Raw genomic sequence first — 27,451 nt, 5'->3', positions numbered from 1 at the left:
TGTAACTGGACGCACCTCTCTCTTCTGTCTCGCTTTCTTTTTCACTCTCTCAATACACAATACTCTTCTTTGTGTCTCGCAGCAGGGAGGTGATGCGGGGGGGGGGCTCTGCTGCTTGCTAACGGCTCACGAGTGTGACATTACATGCGTCACGATATGCTATGACCAGCTGCTGGAATGTTAAGTGGCGATGGCGGGTTGGAGGGGTGGGGGCTAGGGATGGGTATTGATAAGATTTTCACGATTCCGATTCCATTTTCGATTCTGTTTAACGATTCGATTCTTTATCGATTCTCTTATCGATTATTTTTTTAAAAAAAAAGGAGAACACTAAGGTCAATTAGCTTAGATCTTTGTTTTATATCTTCTCTTTGAACAAGATAGAAATTTAAGAGTAACATGGCCTTACAAACCCAACAGTGAGATCTTAACAGATCCAACCTACGGCTCTTCAATGGGGTGTCACAGGGTCCCCAGGAAAAAAAATTGTGAATGTAAAATAATAAAATAAATATTCTTCTGTAGCAATTACACAAGAATATCCAGTAATGTCCCTGCCTACAATTAAACACATTCACTTACCGAAAATCGGGGGCATCTGCTGTGGCAAATGGGTGCAAGCCTTTTACCACAAACTTAGTCACTGCTCGGTGACATTCGTCTATCCTGGCCTGAAAGGAGACGCTACCGGTAGACTGCAGCGAGAACTGCCAGCATCTGAGCCAGCCAGACTCTGTCTGTCTCTCTCATCATGGTCATCTAAATGCACAGTAATGGCAGGTTTGTAATAAGGCAGATCGCGCTAACGTAATATGCACTGTTAGTTGATTATTTACCTACCGCATTAACGGGAGAGGACGTGCAAACGTTACCGCTGCTGCTGGGTTGAGATTCACGAGTCCGGAGCGGAATTAAAAACATGACATTCATTTAAGGTCATCGCGTGTTTTGTGAGCAAATGCTTTTGCATATTCGTAGTGTTTCCTCCCTTAAATGAAATATCTACTTTGCAAGTATTGCAAGTTGCCCTGTTGTCATCCGTTCTCGTAAAGTATAACCAAACTTTTTAGCGTTTGAGCCGCCATGTTTCCTGCCAGGTAAATGACGCTCCGCAACGTGGTGACGTCATTCGGGGCGACTGGAATCGATAAGGGAATTGTTTGCAAAAATGGCAAACGATTCCAAGGAATTGAAACAGTGGGAACCGGTTCTCAACAAGAACCGGTTTTCGATACCCATCCCTGGTGGGGGCTGAGAATTTCACCTACTTTATCATCCACCTGAGTGAATGACAAGTGCGACTGTGATGGAGGAGGGTCGTGTCTCATTTTTTGAGAATGACCCTCAAGCGAATTAAACACAGAGTAAGATAAAGTTCTGCTTCCCTGCTTTTAGCCACAACCCTCTTGTTTATTTTCCCTTCCTCCTCACTGACGCTGGCTCCAAGTGCAGTTGACGTTGACTTGTTGTCAGAGCAACACTGACAAATTTAGAATAGCAGTCACATGTAGGTGGCATACCGAGTGTTCAGATTTTGTACTAATATGTGCTGGTAACAAAAACAATGTGACTCTGTTCAACTTGTGCTCTGGGATGCCAATTACTAAACTTCAGACCGCATGAGGATATATTTGAAACATACAGTATGTAGCATCAGTTTAAAACTTTTTAATGCAAATTTTAGTTGCTACTAACTGTTTTAAGGCAAACTTTAAAAGATGTTATTGCAAACCTCGAATGGTTTGGCTTTTAGGTCCATTGCTGATATTTACCCTGTAGTGTTCAGGTCGCTCTTAGCTTTAGAGTGAAGGCAGGAGGAAGTAAAGCATTCATTTTCATGGGCCATAAAGTGATAAACTCATTTTCCAACCTCTACTTTAAATACTTAAGATGCCACCTGGTCTGCAGCTGAAATAATTCAGCAGCTGCTCTTGCCGGTGGATCACATTTAGACCATTTTCACACATGCACTGTAGCCCTGAACTTTTTGGAATCTCACTTGGCAGAGGTGTATGAACGTATCCAACACAAAGAGCAGTTAGTGCAACTGCTTACTGCTATAGACTAAGAAAGGAAGACTGTGAACACTGACCTAGTTATCCAGAAATTGCCCTTACTATCATAATGTTAGTGTGCTCTGAGTGGCTTTTGAAGGTCCTTCCGTCTTTTTCCACTTTTCCAATTCAGGGTCATTGGGTTAATCATCAGTTAGCCTTTGCACCGTGTGAGAAAGTCAGCGTACCCAGAGTATAACTCCACACAGAAAGGCCTCAGCCAGCCGGTGGATTTGAACCTTCTTACTGTGATTTGACAAACACAACCACCATGCTGTTGCTTTAGACAATACCAGATAAATACTAAGTTGCAATTTGCTGTAAAATTAATGCTTATATTTAACGCTTTGCATTAAGGAGTAGACAATGTCATCTGATATTTTAACAAATACACCTTTTCCATTTCTCCGGTAGATGTAATGCTCAGCAGCCCTGAAATGTTCTAGACGTTACAAGACTATGGGGGAACACAAAAGTTCAACACAATCCAATCGAAATTTTAACACCGTTAAACTTGCCAGCTCCCAATTACAAAGCTTGTGTGATTTCTGATTATTCTGATTGGTGACATCATAAGAATAGCGCCAGGTAATAGTCCTGTGAATTCCCAGCAAGCAAATCCTTATGTATGTGGTCTCTTGCCTGCTCTACACCTTAGTCTAAACCCCACACAGTACTTCAAAAGGTGAAGAACAACTTCAGAATAAGTCCTGGCTACATTCTTACAGTGCTTTCCAGAGTTTATGTGGAAAAGATCTTATGCTTATTAAACTCATCATGATGTTGCAGGCAACTCAAGAAAGTCAATGTTAATGGCTAACTAACAGTTAGTACAGAGAATTTGCCATCAACCCATAACTTGCCGTCATGTTTCACATGAAAAACCACAAATACTTTTAACCCTCTCAGGCTCAAATTAAACTTTTTGTTGCTAATGCACAACCAAGTCCTGCAGTGGTACTTCTGAGTAAAAAAAACTCATAAAATATGTATGTGGGGTAATCAGGTTGTTAGTTTTTAACTGTTGCAAATCGGCAACGCCTGCCTCGAGAGGGTTAAAAAGCTTGGAAGAAGGTAAGAAGAACATTTTATAAATGTACTCCATCCACTCTGTTCTGCCATTCACCATTCCTTTTTTTTTTTCCAAGAAATGTAATCTTAGTCGTTGCTAAGGAACATTTTTTGATACCTGTGTAGTGCCCTATGTGCAGTACCTTTGGTTGTGATCGTCACAAAGACTTGGCATTGGCATTGACAATGCGGGTATTAGGATGAAATGTCAAACGGCTTAAATGGATTGAGTTCATAGGCACAAACAGACCAATATCTGTTTGGCATTAAAGGGCCGTTGCTTAATTAAAAACTAAACAAAAACGTGCCCTTCTGCTGAAATGGTATCCAAAAAGATTTCACAAAAAGTGACCAACATAGGTCTCCTTACTCTAAATAAAAGAAAATTACTATCAAGAAGGTTGTTCCATATATGGTTTGATGGATTAAATGCCAGGTTTCAATAGAAATCCCCTTTGCATTAGAGTTGGCTGATAACGTTTCTCTCAGCAGCTTTCCTGAAAGCTGATATCTCTCTGTAATTACCCTCTCATAGAAAACCTCCTTGATTGGGGCTTTAACACTGATCCTGTGTGAGTGTTGTTGTTGGACTCCACAGAAGGACTTCATGCCAGATTGTGTTCACAGAGGTGTCAGTTTTAGTCATTTCCCCTTCAGCCAGGAAAGACGCCGGTGACAGGTGTAATCTTGACAGTTATTAATTTCTGTGTGCAAACTTGTTGATGCACGCTTGCTTCTCAAATTGTTGGCTCTTTTTGTCTCACTTGCTGTCAGCATTTGATTTTCTCAAAATGTTACATTTTCATAAAATCCCTGCATGTGTTTTTTATAATCTATTGTTGTTATTGATGTTTCTGTGGTCTCTTATCAATTTTAATCTGTGCTGATATGGCCGGCAGCAAAAATCCACCGCCAAGTTTTAACTGTTTACTAATTTGAAAGCAGTTTGTCTAAAATATCACTGTCTGTGTTCATAAGCAAATATTTTCATTAGAGAAGCGCTGATCATGTAACCTGCTAACAGGTTTTATTTCTGAGAACTATACCTGACAGCACATACAAGTAAAAATCAGCCTTTATTTAATGCAAAATAATATAATTTTATTTAAGATTATGATTTATTTATTTATCTTCTCTCTTTTAAACACCTCTCAAAATGAAGTGCTCTGCAGCTCGAAAGAGGTTCAGATGACTGATGATGACTTGCTGTGCGCTCACCTTTACCTGATATATTTTACCTGCCCAACCAAAAGCAGGTGCAACATATTTGTAGAATAAAACAAATGTCTTATATTTGCATCATTTTTCCAGTATGTTTATAACTTTCTCTTTTTTTTCTCATTTCCATAATGTTGATAGCTACATCTTTGATCCTTTTATTGCTCATACTGAGGCTGCGGGCTTTCAGCTGGCTCTGAGCTCATTTTTGTGGTAGTTTCCTCAAGCTTTACTTTGGCAAATTATCTGTTTCGGTTAATTTTGTGTCTTCTGAAAGTCTGCGAGGGTCTACTCAAGTCCAAGTAATGTAAGTTTCATTATGAGAGCACCAGTCAGAATGCTAGCATTAGCTGAAAGCCCTTCCGTACCTAGCTTGATAGCAATTAGCCTAGGGCTCCTAGCATGGTTGTATTGAATTACATTCCCCAGAAATGAGTCTAAGTCATGTTTTAACAAAATGTTAACATTATCTGAGGTTTGACCTGTTTCTTACAGGTGTTTTCAGGTGTCTTTTTTTCTGAATGTATTATGGGGTGTCTGCTCTGTCAGAGAAAAGCAGGAGACAACAATTACTTTACAAAGCCAGATAGTTGCCCATATCGTCCCACTTACTGAGGCACAGTTTTACAGTAATAGATGTTTTCTAAAGCCCACTAGAATGTATGATGGGCTCATCTGAACATCCAAACATACGTTTTTAGTTTCTCTGATTTTTTTAAGATTTATGAAAACACTGTTGTACTGTCCATTTAACATTAATAACAAATATCTCTGAGTAAAAGTCAGGAGTTTGCCTGAATCTAAGCACGAGGAATATTATCTTAAATGTTCAACATATTGATGAAGCCAGTTTCTGAAATGATCTGACATGTAGAATGCATAAAAATCACTCTTTAGCTTTAGATCTTGCTCCAAGGCACTTCTGCGGCCTGAGTGTTTATTATCATGAGGGGATTTGAACCCTGATCCATAGCAATATCTGTCGCCACAGTGCTGTCATCATTGGTGTCAGCTTTCAACCTCCTGGCACACTGTGTTGTACTCTGACAGTAACTCCGTCTTGTCAAGTTAAGGGGAAAAAATTCTTGTGTTTAAACAGTGACACATTAACGTGTAACCATAGAACTAACAGGAACTAGTCGTATGAGCTTATATATAGTCAAATCAAGCAGATGTTTATTTATGAGTGCACATGGAACAGTCCAGAGTAGCTTATTTTTTAATACAGAGTAGCGGAGGTGGAGTAGGCAAATCATACACCACACCCTCGGTCACACTTGGCACCTACAGGCGGAGCGGCTTAGGCATCTGTAAGCATTTCAAAGGACCTGACTAAGACGTGTGGATTGAAGCTTTGTATGTTTTCTCCAGCCCTCCAGGCCTCGTCTTTTAACAGGGCGCTAGAGATACAGATACATAGATGAAGACAGAGGGAGCTCTAAGGTATAATGGATTTCCTTTGCCTTTTGATACATTGTCAGGATGCTCTTTTCAACCAAGACATCCTCCTGTTACGTTTTGGATAGTGTGACTCTTACACATACTCATCTGTAAACTGTACAAGCGTGTATAAGCACACTCACGGCCTTCATGTTGATGTAGATCACACTTTGGACTTTGCAGCACCTGATCTCCTTGCCTCGAGTGTTTCAAACAGAGATCCTCTCCACCTTTTATATGCAACCCAAAAAATGCCTCACCCTCCCAAAATGTCTTCAGTTGCACATGCATTGAAGTAAAATTTTGTCCTTCGGGGACAGGACAACACATTAGCCTTTAAAAGAGTTGCAAGTCAATATTTGATGTACAGTTTCTCATATTTGGTGATAACTTTCTTATCAATAGTGTGTGACAAACCCCATGAGCTCCAATCCACTGTTGTCTTGTCTTTGTTCTAGTCTTCATGTATAGATGTGCTTGTATAAACTCAAATCAGTAAAAAGATGTATTTTTACCACTGAAAATAGATACACAGTTGCAGAAGACCTTTGATGTAGAGTGTTAAAGATGAATGAAAACACATCGTCGGGAGATATCCATCGAACCGTCGTTTTCACACCCAAATTCCAGACAGTGTTGGGAGAATCAAGTCTGGTTACTTTCTTAGGTTGCCCACCTTGAATTTTCTGAATAGTTACCTGTTTAATTTCCACACTGGCTTCATTGGGAGGAAGGGAGCTGCTAGGGCAGGGGTGGGCAATCTCAGTCCACGAGGGCCGGTGTCCCTGCAGGTTTTAGATGTGTCCTCGAACCAACACAGCTGATTTAAATGGCTAAATTAGCTCCTCAACATGTCCTGAAGTTCTCCAGAGGCCTGGTAACGAACTAATCATGTGATTCAGGTGTGTTGACCCAAGGTGAGATCTAAAACCTGCAGGGACACCGGCCTTCGTGGACTGAGATTGCCCACCCCTGTGCTAGGGTAAGGTTTGTTTAATGTCAGTTGCAACTTACTCTGACATTTTGATTCTTTTAAAGCTGTTCCACCAGGTAATGTTAAGAAAAGTTAAGTTCATCTGCATGTGTGAAAACAGCTCGATGTTTAGCAGCAGTCCTGACACCTCTGTTACGGAGCAGAACCAAAAAACAACAATGGCTCTCTCTATCTCCCATCATCCCATGTGATGTTTGAAAATGACCTCCGTGCTGCTTTCTACCTTCAGCCTCTAATCAAATTACAGATTGGGTTACAGTGAAGATCTGTTTGTGTGTTTGGCTGTGTGTGTGCATCACGTTCATGAATCAGCTCCTAGTCATTAGAGGAGCTATTGGGGGATAGTTCCTATTGGAGGAGATAAGAACTGTAAAACAGTAACGCCTGCAACCTCACTGACCCCTCTGTGACTGCTCCATCCTCACTCTTCTGATACTTCAGTGCAAACTGTAATGCACTGCAGCAAAGTAGGATATTAGCCAGTGCTACTTGCACTAGTGCCCTAGGCCTTTCGCCAACTCCTAACCCTCCAAAAAATGCATTGAGAGAGAGAAGCGCTCAGTGTCCTTCCCCAGGTACTAACGCCAGTACACTGGGATGTTGAACACTCTACTCAGGGTCTTCTAAAACACTGCCAGGATTGATTGCCAAGTCTATAATGTACCTATCGTCTCTTAATAGACTCATTATAGAACTTTAATGCCTGCAGATGAGCTACAGCATTTCCTGTCACTTAAACATAAATGCAGGCAAGCGGAAGGAGTTTTGAGATAGAGTTTATAAAGATCCATCCATCCTTTTTCATAAGTGTGTTTTTAAACTTAGGCTTGCAGTGGAGCTGGAGCCTTTCCGAGTTAACATTTACCAAAAAGCAAGGTACATCCTGCCAAATGTGAAACTATACTGAATTTTTGCATGCTAAAGGTACTGTCAGTTCTTTTTTAGGTTATTTAATAGGAAAAAAGAATATTGCACCAATAAATATGCATTGATAAATGTGTAATTATGTATTCCAACAAACTGATGCAGTCTCACAAACTTAGAATTAATCCATTACAAATACGTGGTAGAGAAAGGCGGTGCAACCCTTCCATTTCCAGACAGCTACTGAGCTAGCTAAACAACAGCTGGTTATAAGCTAACATTATTCTAGCTAATGTTAGGCCCGAATGTCCTAAAAATCACACTTTTACCCAAACAGTTTAATTAAATCTTTACATCATGTGAGAGTTTATTTACGTAGTGTTTGAGTATAACAGTGTTATCCTTTTCCAAGAAAACGTGACTAACACCAACTAACATGAGCTAATAGAGGCTAACTGAGGCAAAAATGGCAGCGCTCACCCACATAGGAGCTTGGGATATCCTAACTTCAGTATTTCTATCATCCAACAGAAGTGATCTTCACTGATTAATCATCTCCTTCCACAAAGTTTTGCTGTCTATTTTTAATTATTTGTCAGTAAATGCTGCTAAGTCAATCATAAAACCAACTTGCCAATCAAGCTTAGCCACCAGTTAGTATCTGTTTTCTGTCTGGCTGTAAAATTACCTGATCAAGCAGTGCAGGTCAGACATTCTTGACCTCTGGTTATTGTCATTTGACCTTCTGAACAAATTGCAGGTCCTACATTGTAGCAGCTGTGAGCTCAGCGACTGTGATCAGTGGCATTATCTGATTAAAACTCCACTTGTTGCAGGGTCACGTGAACTGCCACTCTACCTTACCTTCTGTGTGTCTGAGATAATGTCAGTCTTTCTTTGTAGACATGGACAATCACAAAAGCTCTTTTCAGATAAAGTTGCTTGGTTGCATCTATTCTTGGCTTCTGTTTGTGTTTCTGCTTCTTCTGTACTTAATTCTACTATTCCCCCATGCAAACAACACTCCTATTGATTCGCTATATGGCCACAGCCTTGTGCAATACACTTAATTGTTTTCTCAGTGGCCAGATAAATACTTATTGTCATATATCACTGGTGCACCCAAATGAAGCTCTGGTGGATTAGACATTTAAATTCCAGTCTCATGAAAACAGTTAATGGATAGACCAAAACAATCATTTACACTTCAGAGTAATGATTTACAGCCTTGGGTCCAGGAAATTCAGGTTTGTGTTGTTTTCTAACTGAACTGTGCAACATAAAGGTGGCAAAGCCAAGCAGGTACAGAACTCACATTGCAGTCTGAACTAACCACTCCCAGCCCTTCAGGGAAAATGAGAGTTCACAGAAGTTGTGTTCATTTGCATCTTCCTGTTCACGGCAGCGTTCTCATCCACTTTTTCTTTAACTCTTTGCCGAGCCACACTGTTGTTGATTAGGTTTAACACCTGGATCTTTGTTTCTTTAAAAGCTGCTTGCTTTTCTACACATAGTCCCATGGCATCAGGAGCATTGTGTTTTAGGTGTGGGGTATTTGTCTCAACGTGTGAAGACTCACACACGTTATAATGGGATCACAAGACGAGGCATTTGAAAAGGGAATGAATGGAAGCCTTTTTCAATTTTCCTCTACATGATTCTTGGGTGATTTCAATTATTAACACCTAGTCGATGACTAGAATGAAATTAGGGTATTACAACAGGTCGTTTTCACTATTCTGAGCTTGTTTATTGGTCTTGTTGCTATGACAACACAAACCGTCAGTTGTGTTTGTCACCCTGTGATTTGATTGGGGGGAAAAAGTAGCCCTGCATAGGTTTTTAGCATCAATGTAACCATATTTCCAAATCTAAAAAAAGGTGTAGAAAGAAATGTGTTTATTCACCTGAGGTGTCCAAAAACTCCACTATCATGAGTTTAGCATTAATGTGCTGTAATATGCAACCATCAGGAAAAGTTGCTAGCAGTGATAAAAGGAACTGATGGATTTTGGTACGAGTCGACAACTTGCGTGAAACATTCCTCAGTTATTTTGCTCCATATTAACAGGACAGTTTGAGAATTGATAATTTTGACATTGTGTGTTATCCTGCTGAAAGCAGTCATCAGAAGTTGGGTGCACTGTGATCTCAAAGGGAAGTATAAATACCCAGGTTTGATGCTTAATTTGTATTAGGAGGTGAAATTGTGCCAAGAAAATATCCCCTACACTGTAACACCATTACCAGAAGCCTGAACTGTTGTAATGTAAGACAGAAAGAAGTCGTGCTTTCATATTCCTCACACCACATTCTGATCTTGTCATTTGAATGTCAGCAGAAATCGAGACTCATCAGACCAGGCAATGCTTTTTTAAATAACACTAGAAGAACATCTTTTTCACTGTAAACCCTGGAGATGGTTGTGTGGGAAAATCCCAGTAGATCAGCAGTTATGGAAATACTCTGTCTGGCAAAAAATTCGCTGTTTGTCTTGACCGTGTCTACATGCTAAAATGTGATTGACCAATCACTTGCATTAACAAACAGGTATACCTTGCGTATACACAAGTAGTGTGTTTAAAATCTGTTTAAAAAAGAAAATTGGTGTGTCTTTCTTTATTAGCTATTTAGTCAGACTTTGCCTGACTGTGCACCACAAAATTTCAAATCACTGCATATTGGGCAACATATACTGATATTGATATCTATACTGGACTCTAGTCTTCAACTATATATCTTAAACCACATGTGTATTTCAGACTGGAGGGAAGGATAGCCAGGGGCACAAACAGACGCTTTCAGAGTTCATCCATGTGTGTGATGTGAGGAATGAGCTCGTTTGGCTCCAGAGTCTATTGGTTACAGTTTCCTTACTGGGGGTCCAACAGCTGTCTCTCAATGCCTGACATACTGCTGTTCACTGCAACGTCCCGAACACATTCATCACTCTTCCAACACTCACACAGAGAGCAGCAGTAAAGTCCCCCTAATAGTCAAGACAGGTTAGAAAATAAATCTAAGCATGTGTAAATTGTATTTTGCAGACTGAGCAATTTTATGTTTACTTTTCTGTGAATGGAAACATTTTTTTTTCATTCTTTTATAAAGAAACTCTTTTACTGAATAAAAGAAACTAATCAGCAGATTCTTTGAAAATAAAATCAAAGCCTTGACATCTGATTGGCTGTTGATGATTCATGACTCCATAAGTTGGCCTGATTGTTAAGATCTTTAAGAAATACACAGATTTTCTTTGAGCTGTGTTGCTTTGTGCTCTTATTTGCTCAACGGGGTGTGTTTTAAGGTCAGGAAAGGCACGTCGAAACAAACCTAGCATTTTCCGTTGCACACCTTTCCCACAGATTTTGTGTACAAACACACGCGAGGACCATCTGTACCTTTATGATGTCTCTACTCCCAAGTGATCTATAGTGTGCTTTCCGAGAATAGACTGGCATGACTCAAGGCCCATCAGACTTGTGAGATGTTATCAATAAAATAAGAGCAGTGCTGTGGTTAGTTGTGGTTTTGCTTCAGGGGGAAGTCGGTTTAGTGATGATCATCATTTGCCACACACACACACATTAACATGAACACATATACACAGTCAGTCTAGTCTTCGCCTCTGTACCTTTTCTTCAGTCAGTGGGGTCCAAAAAGCTGCAGGGCTGATAAGGTGGAAATGGCCTATTATTACTAAAGCGATGACAGGAGCTGTGGGCAGGTATCACACACTGGCATACCTCAGAGCTGTCATGTGTTGCACAGCAGTACTCTGTAGTTTTCTCTTGATCACGCACATTGTTGCTACGTAGCACAGCTATACGTTTTTATTCCACAACTCATTTTGCCAAGTGAGTGTGGGGGATGCAAATGTTTTAATGACTCAAATGTTATTCTTCTGTTTTGTGCTGACCTTTTCGCTGATACCATGGCAGATAGCTAATATCAGCCCATATATAAGTATGGATCCTAATAACTTGGATTAGCTAGCTAGCTAGCTAGCTAGCTAGCTCGCTAATCCAGCTAGCTAGCTAGCTCCCTAGCTAATCCAGCTAGCTCCCTAGCTAATCCAGCTAGCTAGCTAGCTAATCCAGCTAGCTAGCTAGCTAATCCAGCTAGCTAGCTACTTCTTATTTGTGACTGTCTTAACTGTTAATCTTGTTAAATATTCCAGCTGGAATCCCAACGTTCCAGATTGAGAAATCCCATTCTCTAAAAGTCCCAGCTGCACTAGTTGTAAAGGGTAATACAATAAATCTTTCACTCTTTCCCACCATTTGGCAAATATAGCAAATATCTGGCATTCTGTGGATACGTTAATAACTGTGACTAGGGTTGCTGTAACCAGTGTGGATGACTGCAGACCACAGCAGTCTTCTCTCTGACATAGACATACTGGCTGAATATACAGATACAACTGCCCACTATTTTCTACAACTGTGCAAATTCAATGTTGTTCGGTTTTTGGTCTTAAAATGTGGACCTCCCACTTTGATTCAGCAACATCTTGTTAGCTGTAGTTAGTGCAGGATCAACAGGCATAGTTTGGATGTCTTTCGCTGGCTTTTTTAATAATCTCAGCATTCCAGCTTTTACCACAGGAATGACTTCACCTGCAAGCAAAACCAAGAAACATCCTCATAATTTGACAGTGTGCGTGCTTGTGTGTGCATGTACAGTAATCCTTATCTGCATACACGTAGTGTGTTTTCAGGAAATGCAGATATAATTGTGCAAATTGCTCCAAAGAAACAATGGAGACGCCTTATAAAATGTTCTTGTCCGCCTACTGTTCAGTCAGCATGCTTACACACACACACACACACACACACACACACACACACACACACACACACACACACACACACACACACACACACAAACCAGAAAACCCTAAGGTCCCGAGTGTTATTACAGTGATCACACTTCTCTTATTTTACCTACAACCCATTCCTCGCTCTGTTTGAAAGCATTAAAACATGTCATAGCACAGCCTCCAAACTTCAGTAACAATCATTTCTTCAAGAGTGATGATGTAGTGCATTTGACAGAGGTGTAGTGCTGAGGCCGTAATTCTTTGGACTATTAAAATTTGTCTCTTTGGGGTCGGCTAAATGGCTGTGTGATGTCAAGGCGTGTCTCTGCAAGCTTAGTCAAAGTCATAATTTACTGTTTTCCCCACCCTAATAAATCCCCTACAATGAGAGGAGGAAGGGGCTGAGAGTAGCAGAATAAAGAGGGAAGGAGAGATTCTTGCCGAGATGTGGTTATTAGTTTGTTTAGCATTGCCTTAAGGTTTGGAATGAATGACAGAATGAAAAATGAGATGAGGGAAAGAAGGAAATGTGTTTAATCAGAAAGCAGCCAATGACCTTGTGTTTCCTAGATGTGCTAATTTCCAGTCAATGAGTATATAAGGACTTAGACTACACAGACTGTATATATGTCGGATAGTATTTACGGGGTGATGTCATCCACTGATTTATGGACTGCTTTTTTCAAACCCCAAGTCTTCATCTTGCTTTTTTAGAACCAAAAGTGACCATATATATGGATGAGAGGGTGGAATGGAGGGTGAAGCTCTCAGCTAACACTAGCTAACTAGCCAGCTTAGTTAGCAAAGGTGAATCCATAGCCTGTACAGGCAAACTAGTCACAAATACCATCTAATAGTGCTAAAATATAATAATATACTACAAGAATGGCAATCAAAGTAGGCAAAAAGTCAGTGGAGAGGTTCATATAGTGATTTCTAAACACTGAGATGATACATAGCAGACAGCTAGCAACTATTGGTCAGTGTTAGCAACCTTAATACAGTTCAAACAGGTGAGTTTACTATACTATAAATCATACTATACTATATAGATTACTATAAAGGACTGTAAAGAACAGCATGTGGGCCCTGATCCAGACTGTGGCCCATTTATTGATGACCTAGGCCCATAGCAGGGGTGTCCAACTCCAGGCCTCAACGGTGTCCTGCAGGTTTTAGATGTGTCCTTGATCCAACACAGCTGATTTAAATGGCTAAATTACCTCCTCAACATGTGTTGACGTTCTCCAGTAATGAACTAATCATTTGATTCAGGTGTGTTGACCCAGGGTAATATCTAAAACCTGCAGGACATCAGCCCTTGAGGCCTGGAGTCGGACACCCCGGCCCTAGAGTGTTATTTAGCTGCATTAATAGCAGACACCAGTGAAATGAAAAATCAACTGTACTCTTGTTATACCGTCTAATACAGTAGACATGTAAGCAGATGCTCAACAGGTAAGCTGTTGAAACTAATACCTTTCACTACCAGCCCTTCTTTCTTTCCCGAAGCTGACTCACAATCACACACTGTTCCTGTCATGCATGTCAGCCAGTACAATACAGTGACATCTAAGTGACCCGGGGTTGGAGAAGAGAAAGGGAGGAGAAAAATGAAGCTAAGAGAAGAAAAAGAGGAGAGTGATACAGGGAGAGGGATGCGAGTTCTGGCGGCGATAAGAGTTGGAGTGAAAAGAGTGAAATGAGGTAAACTAAGAATAGGAGGGGGGAAGAGAGAAGAAAGAGATTAGGGGGGCAATCTCCATTTTTCTACCCGCACATTCCCTCTTTTACTGACTTCAAAGAAACTCCTGGTGAGAAGGAATTATTCCTCTCCGCTCAACCGTACCTCTTTGTTACACTGCTGTTTTCGCTCCTCTCGCCCTCTCCCTCTGCAGCCCCCATCATTCACTTATTGCTTCCACAGAGAGTAGTCTTAGTAAGAGCTCTGTTCAAAAGCTTTTAATGGTGCCGTGCTTCTTTGTTTCTCTCTGGTTATGAAAGCAAAGATGTCCACTCCAAAACAAAAACAAACACGATGAAGTTAAACCCACTATTAGCCTTGACAATAAAGAACGGACATGTAACGCAAACAGCAGTCGGTTCAAAAATTCACCCAAGCTACCCTCCGCAGTCTTTATCTTTAATCCAAGAATGAGAGCGAGTAAGATGTCACAGATGTGGTTTGGATGGGTGGCGGCACGGGGCCAGGGGAGGATAGAAACATCAAGAGATCAGCTGGCAGCCAGCAGCTCCAGGTGGGCCGGATGAGTCCGTGCAGCAGTGAGACATCTGCCTCTGTTTCAGCGCTGTTTTGGACTGCTTGCTGGTTTGCTGGTGACTAACTGGTAAACTGAACGCATGAATGAATCAGTGAGCTTTGACTGCTTCACTTGCTGCCTTGCTGACTTGTTTAAACACTAAATAGAATTTATGAATGACTCATTGATTAAACAAATGTTTGGCTGGGAGACCAACTGGCTAGCAGAAACTAACAGCTGATATACGGCATATGTTGCTACTGTGGGTCAGTCAGGGGAGTTAGCCAGAGGAAGCTAGCAATGAGACTTCTTGTTTTATGTATGCATACCACTCCATACCACTTTAGATTAAAAACTACAATAAAGAGGTAACTGCATACCATCACTATATATACCATAGTGATTTTTGTTCTGAGCATCTCAAAGGTCACACCTTAGTCCGTTAAAGATTGTGATAGCTCAGCATTTGTGGTGCTGTCTTCTGATAATTGTTAGCTTTCAGTCTTCAACTGTCAGCATCAAAGTTCTGCTTAATACATTAACAATTTATAATATTTCTGTAGACTTCCTGAAGTTGACAGCAGGGCTGAGAGCAAACCTCCAGGCTTCAATCACTCAACAGGAGAACAGAGGATGAGACATTTTTACTGTGGCTAATTAGGAATGAAAACTAACAATTATAGCAGTCTGCTTTTGTGAAAGTTATTTTATTCCCTCATGTTTGATTTGCTTTTTCCTGTCCTGGTAAAAACAGCAAATGAGGAATGTCAGCTATTCTTTTCATCCTTGGACCCCCATGCTTGGGGTCCAGGTAACTAAAAAAAAGGGGGAGGATATGTGTGCTTGAAGAAAAAACTAGCCTAATAAGTAAGCTGTCAGAGATAAAATATTATATGTATGCAAAGATCCCTGAAAGATCAATTTTAGCCGTTAAAATTATAAATACGTCAGGGCATTTTACCAGAAGAATGTCATTGTTTTGTGGGTTTTTCCCCTTTCCTTTAGTGCACTTTGGCTTTTTGTGTATAAAAAATGAAGCTGTAAAGTCTCAAGCATATGCCAAACATAGGTATCCTCTCCTACAGAAAACACATTTTCCTAACTGCAAACTTTGTCTTATTTGTAGTCTACACGGTCCTTCTGCGACTTTTCTACATCACTATGTAATGCATTTGCATAATGTCCAACTAGTGGCTAGTTTGTCACACCCTTGAAGGAAGAATGGGCAGTAGCATTAACAAGGGCCATCCAGGACGGGCTTTTTGGCTAACAAAACCTCAGTTGTTTTGTTAGCTATTAGCTCCTATAGGTCATCTTCATAGTGTGATAATGTGTAACCATGCCATGTTATTGCTGACCAATCAGAGCAGAGGAAGATTTAAAGACATTCAAACTAAAACAGAGTGTTTTAGATGAAAATGGTTTTGAACATTATAGCAAATTAACCTGTTTTAATGGACCTGAGTGTGAGCATTTTATGTTAACCTTAAGTTGCAGCTTTACTAAGCTTTAGTTAGTGCACCCGAGAGCTTCAGTCCTCATATTCAAGTGTTTATTGAAGAATGGGTTTCATATAATTTCAGCATTTATACTCATAAAATGCCATTTACCACTTACCTTTTTTGGCATCTTAGGTTTCAGTATTATATGTCTATTGGTGTGAACGTCTTTCGTGATAACAGTTAAGCTTCAGATGAGATCACTTCACTCTTATTGTCCCTTTATTCTGGCAGCCGGTGTTTTTGTGGGTGGAGTTTTGGCACAGGGCTTCTTTAATGCCAGCAGGGGTGGAGGGAGGATGGGGTACACAGCGGGCATTCAGCAGGTGCTGACGGCGGTATTCAGGGACGTTGGAGGGGTCAGTGTCTCCCTAGTTTTGTCCTAGCGGTAATGGCGAAACGTATTCACATTTATGCATTTGAACACACACACAATCACACGCAAATGCCTCCAAGATTTGCCCGACTCTCTATTTAAACTGACACAAGTCTCATGGTTTCCCTGGGCGACCCTCGTATACCCCACCCCCTTCTTTTTTTTTCCTTCTGCGCTTTGTTGAAAAGAGCCAATCGTGCGTTGGCTGGTAACTAGGCACCCTATTTATCAGTAACCAGCACCAACAATAACTGTAACCCGACACCTCCTTTGAGAGAAAGAGACGGAGGAAAGCAGAAAGAGTTGGAACAAGACAACGAAAGAAAAGTATGCAAAGAGATAAAAACGGAAGAAGAAAATTTCCAGAAAAAAAATCAGTTGATGATTATGTTATGTCTTTAGCATTATCTTATGTCTTTGAATGTATTTAAAATGTTATGGGTACTCTTCTAAAATACTTTACTAGTTCAAATCTTAAAATTTTTACTCAAATACCGTCCCTAATAAAACTGAATAACACATACAGATTTGCAGGATGACAGATGGGATAAGAGAGGGAAGGCAGCAACTAACGAAAGAAGCAGAGAGAAAGATCTAGTGTCAGTGTAACGGATACGTGGGTCCTATTAGGCCATTCATGGCTGGGTAGCTCTTAAGAGAGCGGTGCGAGCCGACCTGTTGGGAGGCTTTTGATCAGCGTGCACCTCCCACCAAACCAACTATTTGTCCGCTGTCAGCTTATCAAATTGGGATCACTGATAGAGAGTACATGAGAGGAAGACCAGCATGTGCATTTAGATACGTGTGTGCGCTGTAGTGAATTAGATAAATGCTAATCTGATTAAATTTTTTTGCATTTATATATGTGTATAATCATATTTGTTTGCACTGGCTGCTTGAAATGTGACAGCACATGTTTGTGTGTGAGGAGATTGTGTGGATAGAGCAAGAGCTCTGGTTTGGGCGTGTGTGTGTGTGTGTCTGCATGCACACACACACATTCCTGGTCATAGCTGAGTGATCCCTTCCACTGAAACAGAGAAAGGCCCATTTGACTCTTCACCTTTTCTGTGATCTGTTGAATGGGAACTTTGGAAAGATCTTATACTGCTAATACTAATCAGCCGCCACACACAGACTGACAGGACTTTCGCCATGGTGATACATCAGTGGCTACTAGCTATCCCTGTCCATGAAGACCATTACTGCATGTGTGTGCGCCTGTGAGCGTGCATCCCATATCCTACTTTACATATAAAAGGTAGGAAACTTTAATATAGACAAGCTTAAACCAAAGCTATCCTATCATATCAAAGGATAGAATTTTAGAGTTGCCTGATAACAGGCTCAAAATAATATTGCAGGAGATCGAACTCACTGCAAAACATAATGAAATGAAATCAAATGAAATGTATCCATGGTTCTTGTGCTAATAGCCTGGCAAAATTCCAACAATTCATATCTTTAATTTGATGTATTGCATCAAGTCAAATAAAAAAAGTAAATTTTTTGTTTTATTTATTTCTGTTCTGTTTTATAGAGATCAAGTTCGGTTAAAATAGGAATATTATTCCATCTGCAGTAATTCATATTTGGTGGCGCGGTTCTGTTCTGGGACCTCCCCGACTTTCCATGTGCGTATATGGAGAGGAAAAAAGAAAGGACAGCAACATTAACCCATAAATAACTTGGCAGTTATCAAGTCAGCAACAGCGTGATTAGCATGAAATGGTAGAGGGTTGCAAAGTGGCTTGCAGCAACTGTATGTAGGCTGAAGCAGTTTAAATGTCTGTTTCCATATGAAATTTCCCAGTAGAGTTGGCTGACATTGACTTTGCAGGACGAACTGAAGAACTCAGGCCTGTTAGAGTTGTGGCGACGACATCCTGCATCATAAGTACAACAACCTAAATTGGATAATTTGCAAGAAGTCACGCTGCACATAGCTGTGCCTTAGGCTTTTCTTTATATTCTCTACTTTCACAAAGAAATGCTACATTCATTGTTCATGGGCATTTTCATTTGAGGAAACTGGACTTTATATAATATGAAATATGACTAACAGGTTGAAGATGAAAACAAGATAAAAAGTAATGTTATGTAAAAACTCAGTTACTATTATCATCACTTCTTGAGTTTGCAGCTCAATCTAGCACACCAAAAATTCATGCTCACTGGTAAACATTGTGTCACTCTGTTGCTGTTTCACTTTTGACCTGTGGCTGTTTGGAGTAATTGGTTGGACACCTGTTAAAACATGTTATTTTGTATTGTAACCCAACCCTGTTGCATTGCTCTCTTTTGAATAAGGAACTGTTTTATGTAAATTAAAACTGGACGTTATTTTCGAGTGGATTCTTTTCACCTTCTAGTCCTGACAGGCCATAATTATTCTCACTGTAAGTGTTATACGATGTTAAGAGTTTGGACTTATATCAGAGCTTATAAATCGATGTGTTCTTTGTGTGATGGACCGAGCAGTGAAGGAAACTTAGGCACAGGTTAAAGTCCAAAAAAATGATTTTTTATTTAACCCAAAAAACATAATTGGTTAAATCATGCAAAAAGAATCAAGATCTTGGGCCCATAAAAGAGATCAAAATAACAAAACTCTACTCAAAGTTGACAACACTACTATTAACTCAAACAAACTGACCTAACTTAACGAGACAAAGGGGGAACTTAAATAGTGGCTGATCAGCCCACAAAAACAGGAGAAGGGGTAAAACACACAAACCCTAACTAAACCTAACATAATGAACTCCAATTCCCCCCCCATGGTCCCGAGTTATGGCATGAACCAATTTGTAGTCTTCCTTTAAAGCTCGCTCCGCCCCTTTTCCACCTCTTGGCTCCTTAATCAAGGGACTGGAACAGCTGCAACTAAGGTAACTCAGAAAACAAAAGATTAATCACACATAACAGTGTAAACTAAAATGTGCGCACTTATTTTAGAATGCAGTGTTATGTGGATATGTGAATTAACTCTAAACCAAAACCAGTTATTTATTGTCCTGTAACTTAATTCCTATATTTAAAGAAAGACAAATGTGAATGTTACTTATAAGCCTCTACACTAACATGGTGGGTATTACCACTGTGTGGCTGTAAGTGCAGCCATCACACTTTGCCTCAGTTGTTATAAGCTGTTTCGCCATACATCTCAGCACTTGATCTGAGTAGTATTTGAAGTGTTTGAAGTTATTATTTTCTTCATTTAATTCCCTTTGTTTCCCAATTTATTAAAACATGTACCACAAAGTTATTGTACAGTTGATAAGTTAGCACTCAGATCTATCTGTGAAACCAGTTGAAGGTCTCCTGAGGAAACCGTGTGACAGTTAACCTTTGGATTAGAAGAGTCTGAATGAATAATAAAAAATAACAGGCAATTTGTAATAAAGTCATCAATTAACTTGTCTCTTAGAGTAAGACAGAGAACCAGTTCCCAGATCATTTCTCTGTCTTGTTAATTTACCTTTAGAATGGGGTAAAACAGTCCAGACTTTTGCCTTAGGGGATTGTTCTCTCCTTTTTTCTTGAATTTGCTCTTGTATCATCTTGTGAATGCATAGCCAGACTGTGCTTGGAAGCTGTGACCTTTGAACCTGTAATAAGCTGAAATGGAGGGCTTTAAGTTGATTAGCTGACTCAGGAGAGCGACGACTTGGGAAGACAGATCGAGAGCAGAGACAACTAAAATACCAAAGTCCCAGAGTGCTCAGCTAAGTGGATTTAAAGGGCTTTAAAATCAATTATAAAAGCAGTGCTGCACTGAGAGAGATTTGATAGCACTTTCGATTGCCTGCACATTTGTAGTGCTAATGTTGGGTGATAGCTCACTCTCGAGCTTGGGCTTCCTCCAGTCGTAATGTTGTGCAACACAACTGGTGTTTGGCTTTCTTTAATGTTATTATTGACTTTGTGTGATCCAGGCAAGGGTAAGCGCCACATGACATCTGCCTAATTTCGAAGAGAAAGAATTTATGTCTCATTGATTTACACTGGGTGGATGAGTAAATTTGTTTTCCCAAAATGTTCCCTCCTCTTTTTCACTTCCCATCCTCCCATCTCGAGGGTGTTCTCCAGAATGTGATGTCAGTCGCTACCAGGTAATGATTGTATCATCAAGAATCTTGTCACAACAACGAACCGGATGCCTTTTCTTCCCTCAATCTTTGATTTCAATTTCATGTCCAAATCTGCACTCTTGGCCTCCAGTTGTCTACAAGGCGATGAGCTAACAAGTACACTAATACCAGTCAACCCTCAGGCACAAAATCAAGCCAGGCGTTCATTTGGGCTCATTTTCATTGTCTAGCCTCCCTATCCGGGCTTGTTTAGCATTGTCTGGGAAGGAACAGTGCTTCTATTCTTTTCACCCCTTCTCTCCCAGGGATCCTAAATGGGACATAGATATTCTAGCCGGGTGGGTTCTTGGCCTGGCACTCGATGCCCCTGAGTGCTCTGCTTAAGTACTGCCACTAAGGGCACTTGTGGAGAGCTTGTGAAAGTCCATTCTGATTAAAGGTGAAGGTGGAGGAGTAGTTGATACAGCGTTGGGAGCTTTTGAACTCCCTTGTGTGGCAAGTCAAAGGTTTTATACAGGGGGAGTTTCCCCCCATAGTACACCCTTACAGATATGTGGGTAGGACCAAGAAGAAGAGTATATAAAATTTAATCCAACATTGTTCACCACAGTTTTTATGACTTAATGCTGAGATCAGAAAACATCTGTTATAATAGCGCTTTATGTCACTGTTCCACATAGCTACACTGATAGCGAGTTGTGCACCAAAGAGGTGTCAAAAAAACTCAATAGGACAGATCAAACTGGCACGAAAGATCTGGAAAAAAAAGAGACGTCGCTAGGCTTCTCAGATGCAGCATCGGGTATCACTCATATGACACACTATATGGGATAAAACTATGAACTTTCGGGTACGATGCCCATTTTTGTTCCTAACTTTGTCTGTGTTACTGACACAACAACAAAAACAAGAGTATCTGACACCCTGGGATGAAAATAAGTTGGTCTACAACAGGTGTTTCTTCAAGTGTTACTCCACTCCACTTTATAATGTACCCAAACCAGCATTTCACAGTTTTTGAAAAAAGTTTTTTAATATATTATAAAACCAATTTTGAAAATATTTTATTTTTAGGAGAGAAAAAAAGGTGGTTTTACTGAATGTGGACATGACATGGGGCTATGTGGCTACTTTTGTTATGCATTTTTTTAAATTGTTCTTTTGATACTAAATCATGTGTACAGATGGTTCATGAGTTTGTCATGAGACATAGATTTTCAAACTTGAAACTGATACCCAGGGAATTATGCAAAATTAAAAGGCACATCTTTTAAAATAAAGATTCAAACAATAAAGCTACAGATTACTTCCTGTGGTTCTGGTGTCTTGGCACCACATTTCAGTGCTGATCTGATTGGTTCGGTGAGGTCTGCTGCCACTGTTTCTGTCTAGTTGCTGCATTCTTGGCTTGAATCAAGGATTTAAAAAAAGTCGCACTTGAAAAATAATTGTGTTATTCTGTTAAATTAATACTGTGTAAAAACAGGCTGGACTGATAACTTTTTCTTCCTTAGCTGCAGCATTAACATTATCATTTTAACCTCCTAGGACTTGGCGTCCATATATGTGGACAGCACATTTTGGGTCTAGACCAAAATACTACATTTTGCTCTACAAGGGCCTGATATACACCTACGAGGACATTATACTGTCACTGTTTTATCAAAATTTAAAAAGAATATCCTCATATGTGGCTCTTATTTTTCTTAGAAACAAAAAAAAATCTGGTGATTCTTTGTTTTTGCATTCATCAGGTCCCAATCAGCCCAAATATCAAAGAGAAATTAAAGATGCATGCTGTGGAAGTGTTCGGGTCTTAGGAGGTTAATGCTTTAATGCTAATCCAATAATAATTTTTAGCATCAGTAGTATTAAAGTGAATATTTTTTTGACAACCCTACTCAGTACGTACCAACAGTAGTCGAGAACAAGAAGTACCGGTTTTGGTTTTGAAAAGTGCAGTAAGTATTAGTCCTGGTGACTTAATTCAGTGTAAGTTAGTCTACACTGGCATTATATGTGTTATAGCATAATGCTATATAATGAGTTAGGCTGTAACAGATATCTTCCCTATCTGGACATATCTTAACAGTGGGACAGGTCAAAAAAGAGATAAAAATGAAGTGGACAGTGGAACCTTCATGGTTTATTTCTCATCTAAGAGTAACTTTTGGATAGTCATCAAAAAAACAAAGGAAACACGTTGTCACTGTGACCAGAAGAGAACTACCACTGAACTGGTGGGCAGCTTAAAGCAAGAGGGCTCTCTAATGTGAGCTGTACATTTGTGCCGTGGGACCCAAAAGTTCATTCTCTCTGACATCCCACCTGTTTGCCTTCTGTTTGATTTGTTCTCTCCCTGATCCTGGTTCAGTCAGTGTGTCTGCGTGTAATCCCACCTGTTCTCCGGCTGTGGCCAGGATGTTATCTTTCTGACAGCCTGACCGCTCAACCGTCCAACCCAACACCCATACCTCACAAACGCCCCTTCCCTACTCCACCACTCAGTGCAGGGGTGAATGGAGTCTTTTGTATACTTTTTTGGGGGGTTTCTGATAACTTGAAGAAACGATATAAATTAAAGGAAAGGGACTCGTACTAATACGATGGAATACTAATGGTCACTACAGTCAGAGAAGGATGGAAGGTGCTTTGTGTAACACCCTGAGAGCTACAAGATAACCCCGTCCCTGCAGTTAATCAGCTTCCCTTTCAACTACTGCATGTGAAACAACATGTGGTATAATACTGCCTTCCTCCCTATCTCTCACTGTCTCCGTGTCCAGAGATTCTCTCCTCTTTCCCTCCTCTTTCCCCCCTGTCCGTATGATTGCAGGGCCGCTCGTCCGTCAGCTTTATCGCCACGTGTCAGTGTGAGGGTTCAAAACTTAGCCTCACTCTCTCTGCAACACTTTGATCAAATAGACATACCTGAGAAAAAATATGGCCGACAGATTATGGCAGGAGATGAGAGGGGCTTTCGCTGAGTGCTTCCAGATATGAGAGAAAACACTCAAACTCACGAGCAGGCGAGTGGCTGCAGAGTGAAGCGCCATAGTGCTGAAGGGGAGAGCTGTGATAGCGAGGTATGCTTGGCTGCAGTTGAACTTTTGTGCTCTTCCTCCAGAAATCACTTTGTCAGAGTGCGAGAATTTAACCTCTTGCATGAAGACAAACAGTGTTTTGAGATGTCAGGGAGGGGGGGGCACTGTTATAATGTGACCTAACAGACTTTTCTTAGAGCCAGTAAATTATTATTTCTTTCTGTATCTGTTAACCTGCTGCTTGTGACATTCCTGCAGTTAACCCCTGGTTAACCTACGATTGCATTTAAAATGACCACTTTGTCATAGTTAAACATTTAACTGTAAATCATGCTTTGTTATGGGATGCAAAATAAAGGGCGGGGGATACAGCATATTTTCTTTAGCTTAATTGTATCAATGCATGGACACCAAATTTTACTAAATAAAAGCTATCCTGTAAATACTCTGAGACTACTATGAACTCGAGGGCTCATCTCATGTACCATCTTCCTGAAATAACATTAGCCAAGCAAACTTACATTAAATCAGCTCAACCAACAAACACTAGAGACACTTAGCTTGATAAAGCTGCTTCCTAATAACGAGCAAGCTGATGGATCAGTCACGCGAGTGAAAATAGGACAACGACCTCATTGCAACTACAAAAAGAAAAAAAAGATGGCGTCTGGTGTTTAAGTTGAATTTTTTCACATTCTGCGATGGATTACAGCTCGTGCACATTCATGACCAGGGTTGGTCAAGTTACTTGAAAAAAGTAATCAGTAACTAATTACTGATTACTTCCCCAAAAAAGTAATCCCGTTACTTTACTGATTACTTATTTTCAAAAGTAATTAATTACTTAGTTACTTTTAAAAAATGATTTACAACCTGAATAGGTAATAAAGCGATAGATCTTTCAGCCCAATTCTACTTTTTCTACATAATCATCATACAAAATGTAATCAAATGGAAAAGTCTCTTTTTAAAACTTGTTTTATTCGTTTTAATCTTTTAACTTTATGCATCAAGCAAAAATCAAATTATATGCAACATTCTCTGACTGGAAGAAATTAGTTTAACATTTAAACCTATTTTCTGCACATTCCAGCACATAATTATTTTTTTTGTGTGTGTTTACACTCACTCTTTCAAATAGATGCAAGTAAAACACAGCAGAAAATAAATAAAGTCAAAGACTCAGCGGTCCTGTTGCTCTATTTTCACCTGTAAAGCAGGAGTGGGGTAGGCGGAGGTATACCCTGGTGCAGGTGTGCCGCAGCGGTCAGTGGAAGAATCCGCGAGTTTCTCTGTGAATTTCCCATTATGTTGTAGCGCACTCGGTGCTTGCTCGGAAGTTTAGGGGGGTTTTTCGCTGTAAAAAGTTTTCTTCCCACGCACAATGGACACTAATGTTTTTGTCACTTTTTATGGAATCAAACTCAAAGTAAGGTCAGTACTTCCACGCTTTAAATGCTGCACGCTCATACTCTCTCCGCACTTGATATATTATCCATTGTTGCTCTGCACACAGCTGTTGTCACAAACGTCGCACTTGCTTACGTCACTGTCATGAGACATTCTCGCAAAAAAATCACGGTTTTAGTAACGCAGTAACGCAGCGTTCCTATGGGAAAGTAACGGTAATCTAATTACTGATTTTGCAATAGTAATCCCTTACTTTACTCGTTACTTGAAAAAAGTAATTGGATCACAGTAACACGTTACAAGTAACGCGTTACAAGTAACGCGTTACAAGTAACGCGTTACTGCCCATCTCTGTACATGACCACGTTTGATCGCAAAGTGTTTGCACAGGTCACTTGACAGGAGGCAACCTTTCTGCTAACAGTTGCAGTCTGACCTGGACTAACTGCAATCGCTCTCAGAGAGACTGTTGAAAGTTTGCAAATAATTGCTATCCAAGTTACAAATGCAGACATTTGCAGACCAACGTGTTGCCATTGGGGCTCGACTCTGGATATGTTCCTATAGAGCTCAATTTTTTTTGATTTTCAACAATTTGCACAGTCCAGCTGAGTTCATTTCTAGTTTTGGGTGGTACTGTGCTGCATAGGCTCATTCATTTCCTGCCCTCACAAATGTCCTTTTTCCACTCATCTTTTTTTTCTGCTATGCTGGCTTTAAGTCTTTTGATTGACGACCATTGATTGAGCTAACCCAAGTTACTCTTTGCAGTGTGCTTTCCCTCCACATTCAGCATACAGGATGTCTGTACGTGTGTTTGCAGGCTGCTGATATGTGATCCAATGTTGGCGCCGGTTGCCGTGAGAGAGAAGAAGAGAGGAAACGAGAGGAGACTTGACATCTTGCTGGACAGACGAACAGAACAGTTGTAGATTATTGTCGAGGGGAAGGCTTCCTTTGAGGAAAGCTAAAACGTTTTAATGAAGCACATAAAGAGGGCAGAGCGGACTAGCAAAAAGATGAGAAAGATCAGTTCAGAGCACCTGAAAGTTATTGTTCTGGGCAGCGTTTCCTATTGGTGGGCTGGAAAAAGAAGGGAAAAGAAAACGGAAAAGAGAAAAAGAGAGGGTGGAACGTTGCCAGCTTGCCTTATTCAAAGAGTCTCTGTGTTAGATCACCTCTGATGTCAAGCTTGGCGTTTGTTTTCCACTCCTGATAGGCTGAAGGTGTTCAGGTGTGTCCAAGAAGGAGGGGCTGTTGTTTGAATTTCAGCCCAGTGATTGGCTGCAAGCCAGTAAAGGTTAGAGGCTTTGTATTGGTTCAAAAATTTGAAACTTTTTCTTCTAAACCAGAGGCAGAAGAGAAAAAAGAGAAAACTGAAGGGAAAAATTAGCTTAAAGAACAACCTATAAAACTAACTGTGTTGGAATATAGAGAATTTTCACAATCCCCCGTCTCCTTACAGGTTTCCGTCTTTTCTAATAGGGGACGTCCCCTGTGGTTGTGACATTTTAAGCTCTCAATTGCCATTCTCTTTAGTCATAAATAAATATAAATGCCAGCAGGGTGGAGTTATCTTCAGAGGGGAAGCTAAAATGAAAAGATGAATAAAATAGCGCTCTAATGTTAGAGAGGAAAGCGTGTGTTAGCGTCTACCTTTCAGTGGGGGCTGATGGGGGGAAATGTGTGTGTGTGTGTGTTTCTCTCTGGTGGGCTTGTCACGTCTCTGAAAGCTGCCACAGATACAAATGTCTTGTTTGTTTTCTGTTGTTTTACTGCCCGCCCTCCCCTGACTAAACACCGGCACTGGCTTTTACACCGTTCAAGCAGTTGCCACCAGAGTTGAAAGGGACAACAGCGTGACCTCATGAGCACAGGTTCAAACTGTAAGGCTTAATAGTGCTACTTACTAGTGGTTGATGTAAATCAAAGTGAAGCTGAACTGCAGCGTAAGCATGTTTCTACTTTTCAACAACCACAGACATTTGCATTTAATGCGAGCATCTTGTTTGTTTTTGCACACATTGTGACTGTCACAGTGACAGCTGGCCACAATGTGTGTCAGCTCTCTGGGTTTGACACGACAGCGCCAACCACAAACACAGAGTGCGTGAGTTAGCGGGAACAGTTGAGTACAATTCAATTTTATTTTTATAGCACCAAATCACAACAAACAGTCGAGCCGCTTTATTGCAATATTACTGAGCTGGATCCTGCTGGAAGTTTCTTCCTAATAAAAGGGAGTTTTTCCTTCCCACTGTCGCCGAGTGCCAGTTCATAGGGGATCATCTGATTGTTGGGGTCTTC

General features: G+C 40.4%; 1 protein-coding gene and 1 long non-coding RNA gene across 11 annotated transcripts in view; both read left to right on the top strand.

The window, feature by feature from the left end:
• Window positions 1–27,451, top strand: part of celsr1a (cadherin EGF LAG seven-pass G-type receptor 1a) — a 117,504-nt gene that overhangs the window by 12,127 nt on the left and 77,926 nt on the right. The window lies entirely within an intron of this gene.
• Window positions 211–26,498, top strand: LOC146499727 (uncharacterized). Its single transcript, XR_014870166.1, has 2 exons — window positions 211–24,956; window positions 25,080–26,498. It is a non-coding gene; the product is annotated as an uncharacterized LOC146499727 (long non-coding RNA).

The sequence above is a fragment of the Neolamprologus multifasciatus genome, chromosome 17 (assembly GCF_963576455.1).
Source record: "Neolamprologus multifasciatus chromosome 17, fNeoMul1.2, whole genome shotgun sequence".
NCBI lineage: Eukaryota > Metazoa > Chordata > Actinopteri > Cichliformes > Cichlidae > Neolamprologus > Neolamprologus multifasciatus.
This window is presented reverse-complemented; position numbering and strand designations above follow the sequence as displayed.